Source organism: Pteropus medius, unplaced genomic scaffold (genome assembly GCF_902729225.1).
Source record: "Pteropus medius unplaced genomic scaffold, Ma_sr-lr_union100, whole genome shotgun sequence".
In the NCBI taxonomy this organism is placed as follows: Eukaryota; Metazoa; Chordata; class Mammalia; order Chiroptera; family Pteropodidae; genus Pteropus; species Pteropus medius.
Window position 1 is genome coordinate 1724998 of NW_024355206.1, and position 7119 is coordinate 1732116.

A 7119-nucleotide genomic window follows, 5' to 3' on the forward strand; every position below is an offset into this window, starting at 1 on the left:
AACCGCATAGATGTCTAACCAATGTACTGTATACTTGCAATAATTTAAAGAAATATATATATATTTTTAAATCTCTTAGATGTTTGATAACGTCAAGAATTGGTAAGCGTGTAAGGACGTAGATAATAATCTCGTACGCCGTTTGTAGGAGACTCAAACGCTCCAGCTGTTTTGGAGGACGATCTGGCAGCAGCTATCGAAATGGACGGTGTAAAATCTTCATTCGTCGAGTCCACGTCTGGGCGATGTGAGCAAAGGTGCAATGCGCAGGGACGCTCGCCGCGGCCTCATTTCAGGGGCGAAAACCCCAGAACGGTCAGACGTCCGCGGAGGGCAGATCAGTCAAGACTGTGGTCGAACACATGGCAGCGTGTTGCAAATGAGTCGGACGTGTGTGCGCCGACACGGGAAAATCTTTCAGCTGTACTGTCAACCGCGTTTTTAAAAAAATTATGTTCCAGAAGAATACCTACGTCTCCATGAGCAAATGCAAGCGAAATTTCACCCTTCTGCCTGTAAATACATTCATATACATATGCACAAGAAATGAATGTGGAAAAACAGGCGCCAAACCCAAAATAACGGTTCACCGGGAAGGAGATACGTGTTGAGGTCGACGGGAGGTTTTCCATTATATAAAAGTTGACTGGTCTGAAATTGTCTGAATTTTTCATAAGGACATGTATTCATAACCTGCTTGGGTAATTAAAAACAAATACTTAAGCAAAATCGGCCGAAGGGCATAAAATCAGAAGGAGCGGGACGGGGGTTACGACTCTGAGGTTCTGGGGTGAGAACGTGGGGGCGTTGTCACCGCGAAGCTCCGAGACCCAGGAATGACAGGAAAGAGGGACGAGTCCCTCACACTTTGCCCTGGGCTGAGCCAGGCAGGAAACCCGAGTCGACTGGTCGGCACTTCTGATCCACTGACCCTTTCATTCCTCCCTCTGGCCCCGGTGGCAGGATGGCAGCTGGGAGAGAAACTTTGATCCTGAAAATACGCCACAGTCACGCTAGGAGAGTGGATTGCTATCAACGGGAAAGAACCGGATTTCTTCTGGGGTCACGCCATGCCTCAGAGTCACCCGGGACCCGGCGGAACGGCCCAGCTGGGCCTCCCTGAGGTGCTGTGGCCGGGACAGAGAGAGTGTCTGGGTCCAGGACAGCCCTCCGGACCGTGTCCCACGAGCCCTCAGCATCCCGCCCTCGGGCGCAGGGCACAGGATGCTGCTTCCCACCCCGGTCCACTCAGAGTGCAGGGCATCCACAGTCCAGCTCCCCCTCGGGTCCTAAGGATGGAGGGACAGACAGAGAGAGAACCAGACAGTCCTCAAAAACATCTGGGAAGACACCGCTGTCATGAGTGGAGACAAGAAAAGGAACGGCTTCTGCTTGGTGCTTGCAGGCTGATGTTTCATGACGACAAAAGCCGCCTAGAAATGCACGTGAGCGCAGCTAGAAATAAGGAGTCCATGTAGCCCTGGGAAGAAGAAAAGGAAGAAAAAGAGGGAGGGAGGGAGGAAAGAAGGAAGGAAACCTTGAGCTGTCCCCTTGGGGACACTGGATGTGGAGCAGCCCTGCCTCCTTCTGAAGCTCCCTGCACCGAGCACGAAGCAGGGACCAGCACCCCACACACGACTTTGTAGACAAAGCCCGTCACCTCAGAACGATGGGAAATGATTAGTCATGTTAATTAAAAATAATTTCGTGCCCGTCCCTGTAAAGGTCAGACCGTCAGCTCGGTGGAAGTCTCAGCCCGCGTGCATTTTCATCTGGTTTCCTATTCAAAGTCTAATGAGTCACCACGCGTGGTTAAAAGTGATCATTCTTTTTTTTTTTTTTTTTTTTTGATAACGTAGTTGCTTTTGAATCATGTCGCCTTCATCATGGTGGCGGCATCTCCCGTAAAGCTGTCGTGGGGTGGCGGGGTGTCTACCTGTCTTTAGTCTTCTGAGCTAATAAGGAACTGTCCTCTCAAGCACCAGCGAGCAAGTCCAGAAGGATCACAGGACGCCGGCCGGGGAACGCCAGGCACCACTGCTGCCATATCTAGGTCACATGTTTTCTATGTTTAAAAATAAGGGTGGGGGAGGCCCCAAAAAACACAACAAAACACCTTAGACTTAGGTCCTACAGGCCTGGGATGAATCCCGGCTCTGTCACATTCATGCTGTGTGACCACGGGGGACGGACCTCCCCTCTCTGATCATGAGACCCTCCAACGTAAAAACAAATAATAAAGCCTATCGCACCAGCAGTTGGAAAAAATAAACATCAAGCGTCGCAAAAGGCCTAGCACAGGGCCCGGCCTGCGGGACGTTCACCTGATCTGACAGACAACGAAGCCGTCTTCGCCACACAGCCGTGGGTTCTACCCGATCGCACCGAAAACCACCTACGCGTAGATCTTGAAAACGCACGGCATCCTTTCCCGCCCATGGAGGTGCCACGCCACCCTGCAGACGTGCAGTGGCTGAACTCGCACAGATGCCATGAGGGGCGAACCGTCCAGCCGGACCGCAGATCCTGACTGTGTGCCCACTCGACTCATCTTCACAAAGATGTCAGCGCCGTCCGCAGCACACAGCTTCCATTCACAGGGTCCAGGGCGCCCGTGGGAACGGGGCCCAGGCAGAAAGCGCAGTCACTTTTCCTATTCGCTGGCGTTCGCTCTGTTCTCTTCGGAGATCCGAGGACACAGGTCTTCGTGTTAAATAAGGGGTTGGAGCAAACCCTTATTTACCCTCCCACCAAGAACCCTCGGATAATCTGGGAGCCAGGTGACCCCCCCATGCAATCCCGGTCCTCAGAGGCCTGGGAGGCATTCTGGACGGCTCACTCTTATGTCCCCCAACCCCCAACCGTCCCCACGGGGGTGGGTCTGACAGAGCAGGAGACAGGAACGGAAGTCGGCAGCTAAGGTTAACGGGCTGTGGTCATGCTCGTATGTATTGATGTGATGATCTTGTGTAAATGCACACCTTGTCGCCTAATGCAAACTTAAAAAAAAATACATAAAAGCGAATAAAAGAACAGTTTTGATTCAATACAAAAGACAGCATGTCTTAATAGCACCCGTCGGCGGAGAGAAGGCCATCCGATAATGCCAGTCGGAAGAGAAAGCACTTAGGGAGGCAGCGGCATGGTGGATTAAAAAGCCTTTTTGTCAACTAAAAGGTCGCCGAGGCAGTAAACCCCTTAAAGGGAAAGACAGAGCATTTCATGCATGAGAAGCACAGGCTGCAACGAGACACGCTGGCCATACAAATGGACAGCCCTGTCTGAGTGGCAGCCGACTCAGAAACATCATCTGCCGACTCAATGGCATCAAAAGGCACCGTCGGAGAGAACGGGCAAGTTCGTGGCTGACCCAGGTCCCACCTCCCGACAGACAAGTGTCCTTAAGAACCTCGAAAAATGTGATCGAATCTTCCAGAAGACCCTGCCTGTAGCCACACGTTGTGGCTTCCAGGGAAAGGACGCATCTGGGGCAAGTCCCCCTGCAGGTGGGCTCACCTGCCCTCCGCCTCATTAGCGGGGTGAAGCAGGACAGGTGGCGGGGGTGCTACGCAGGCCGGCACGGTGCCCTTTCGGAGGGAGCTGCTTGTCCGTGAACTTGCCCGCTCTCCCAAGCCACCCCCAGCATGCCCGGGCATTGGTTCAGATTGCCCACGCTCGGCACGGGGGTCGGTGAGGGAGTGGGGCTCCACCGGAAAGCAAAGTTGCAGACAGAAGGTCCCAGGTCCGATCACCCTCCTCTGTACTACGACAGAAGACCGTTACGATCCTCCGGCTTGAGAGATGGCCCTCTGGTAGCGGTCCCCAGATGAGGCACGCGCTCAAGGCCGGCTAAGAAATGTCTCTCCAGCAGGGTTGTGGATTGGGGACCTCGCCCCTCGGCACCTGCTCCGAGTCCGCTCACGTCCGCCTCTGCCCGGCTGAAGTGGACTCGCGCCAAGCTGCCTTCGGCCACGGAGCGGACTGTCTGGGGCCCCACACGTGGCTATGCAGGTTGTGCCCCGCTTCAGTGCCCCCCGCAGCTATTTCGGGATGGGACTGCCAGATCGGCGGAGGGAAGCAAGCCGAGTCTGGAAGGCGTGTGTTCTCCCCGCTTTGTGAGAAGCCTTGTCTCTGAGGGGCCGCCCAGGGCTGGGACACAGACGACAACTGCATTTGCTGTCAGCGTTCTCTGGTTTCTGGCGAGAGGAACTTGTAACTTATGGATACAAGGAGTTGGTTGGAATGGAAACAATGAATGCGCGGGACTGACAGCTTGGTGAATCAGGAAAAAAAAAGGGGGGGCGAGGAGGCAGGAAAGGACAGGAAGAGGCAATTCTAGGGTCGAAAGGGAAGTTACATAACAAGTCCAGCCGGAGCCTCTGCTGCCGAGATGCGCCCCCCGCCCCAGGCCTGGCCCGGCTCACGAGCCTCCCGCGTGCCGAGGCCTGAGCAGAGCCCCAACCCGCCTCCCCACGGACACGCACGCGGGAGGGAGAGGAGATTCCCCCAGGGACGAGGCCGTGCCGTGACGGAGCACAGGGACGCGAAGCTGGCGGCAAAAGCGACAAGCGTCCGCCTGAACCCCGAGGCACTAAATGTCCTTTCTGAGGAAGCCCCACGTGTGCAGCCAGCGCCAAGGCAGGAGGGGCCTCCGACCGCCAGATGAGACCAGCCGCGCCAGGCGCCTCCCCTCCACCTCAGCTCTAACTTACAAAAGGCTTTTTTTTTTCCCCCTAAGTAGCAGAGAAAATCACTCTCCAGCTTCACACTAAAACGTAATTGGTGGCAAAGTGCGCGTGACTTCCCTGACAAGTCCATGGACACGTAACGCGGTGCATCAGATGTCCAGACCTCGTCCAGCGTCTGGCTGCGGCTTTGAACCCTCTGACCAAGGCCCCCGATTCCCCTCCCCCTCGGCCCCTGGCGACCACGGTTCTTCCGTGTTCAGCTTTCTCAGATTCCACGTGCTGGTGCCATCATACGACATCCGTCTTCCTCTGACGCATTTCACTCAGCATGACGCCCTCAAGGTCCATCCATTTTGACACAAATGGCCGGGTTTCCTTCTCTTTTTGGTGGCTGAATAATATTCCACTGCATGTATATATATCGCATCTTCTTGATTCATCCACTGAATGAGTGGTCGTTTCCATATCTAGGCTATTAGGACTAATGAAGCAAAGGATGTGGCAGGGCAGATATACTGTTGATACTCTGATTTTATTTCATTGCCTTTAGATAAATACCCCAAAGCGGGATGGCTGGATCATCTGGTGATTCTATTGCTCATTTTTTGAAGAAACTCCATGTTGTGTCCCATAGTGTCTGAACCAATGTAAATGCCCAGCAATGGTGTAAAGTGTTCTCTAGTCTACATGTTCTTGCCAACACTCGTCATGTCTTGTCTTCATGATGACAGCCATTCTAGCAGATGCTATTTTGTGGTTTTTTTTCCCTTTCTTAAAACTTTATTTATGTCATCAGTTTCGCGTAGACAGTATATTGGGTAGACATCTATGTAGTTCATAAAACGATCCCCCTCAATTGCTTCCTAAGGTTGTGTGTGTGTGTTTTTTTAAATAACTTTGGAGTTACTAAAATACGTTAAGACAACTAATTTTTCTTAGTTTTATTTTTATTTGACCTAAAACTTTGTGGGCTTGAATTCGGCAGTCGGTTTCGTTCACTGTGTAACTGCCACGTGGACAAAAATGGACAGCTCAGCTCCCCTGGCTGGTGCACAGAGAGCTGGCATACAGAGCACTGAGGTCCGTGTCACTTCGCGGAGGCCGTGTCTTTGCCGGCCTTGGGCCTGGTAGGGCCTTGGGCGAGCTGCTCGTACGTGCTCGTATATCCTGAGAACACATTTTCTAAACCTAAGGAAATGCTGGCCGAGGACCATCGTTTTCCTTGTAGCTGGAGTTTACTAAGTAAGGGCCATGAACCAAAATGGAGTGACTAACAGAAGGAACAAGAGAAGAAGCCACGCAGGTGTGCACACAGGGAGCTGGTTCCTATTCAGATACTGGCGCGTCCGTCAGCGGATGTGCGAGGGGAGTTTGGGATGAGGGCATCGTTTCATCCGAAGAACTAGTGTTTCACTCCAGGGGTAAAGGGTATATATTTCCCTGGCTCAGGCACTGGGTTACCCAATGTCATATGTTCCTTTTAGCCACCTATGCACCTTTAAACTATGATTGAGTGTCTGGCCTCAAGCTGGCCTGGCTCCATATTCATAACGGGAAAATTCTCTCAATCTTCTCCAAACCACAGGTCTCAAAATTAGGTTTCGGGTCTTTCCGGGAAGAGATCTTTCTCAATGACGCTTACGTGAATACATACATATGTGCGTGTCTGTGTGTGTGACTCCGTGCATTGTCTTAAAATACAAAAGACCTCCAGCAGTGACCTTACATTTAAAACCAAGAACCGGAATGGCTCACCAAACTGAAGCAAACGTACCCTCACTGACGGTTTAATACGTACATATTTTTTTAGGCGGGGCAACCCTTGGTTGACTTCACAGATTGCAAGGACCTCGTCAGCTTCTAATCCCTTATTTTTTTTACTTTTTACGCCTACGGCACCTGGTCTTCCTCGTTGGTCTCCCATCCAAGCACTAACCAGGCCCGACCCTGCTTAGCAGCCGAGATCGGATGGGATCGGGCTTGTGCAGGGGAGCACGGCCGTAGACGACGGTTTTAATATCTTGGAATCGTCTTCCAAGTCACCACATAACCGAATAGTGCTAGAAAGGGTTTCTGTGCCGCTGCCCCAGGTGTCTGCCTTCGAGCCTCTCTCGTCTTGGTTAAGGAAACCTTCTCCCCGGCTGCTTTCACCCTCCTTTGCTCTGTAAAGCACAGAAGAGGCCGCTCCCACCGGGCCCTTCCCTTTCCCTCCACCTCGAGACCAACGCAAGCACCTTGCAACTACGTCGATGAAGCAAAGCGAAACCGGCTCTGCTAGGCAGTAAGTGAGCCAAGGCTGCTCCATATTTCATGGCGGTTTTCTGTCCGTTTGAAGGGCTTCACGAGGACCGTGTTTATAATCCCATTGAAAATACAGTGCTCAAAAATAAAAGCTGTTTGGTCTTTTCAAGCTCACTGCTTCTGGTTCGAG

At 52.5% G+C, this 7119-nt stretch overlaps 1 pseudogene; it reads right to left on the minus strand.

Annotated features, from left to right (window-relative positions):
- Positions 1–6575: 6575 nt before the first annotated feature.
- Positions 6576–6694, minus strand: LOC120599436 (uncharacterized; annotated as a pseudogene).
- Between the last annotated feature and the right edge of the window lie 425 nt (positions 6695–7119).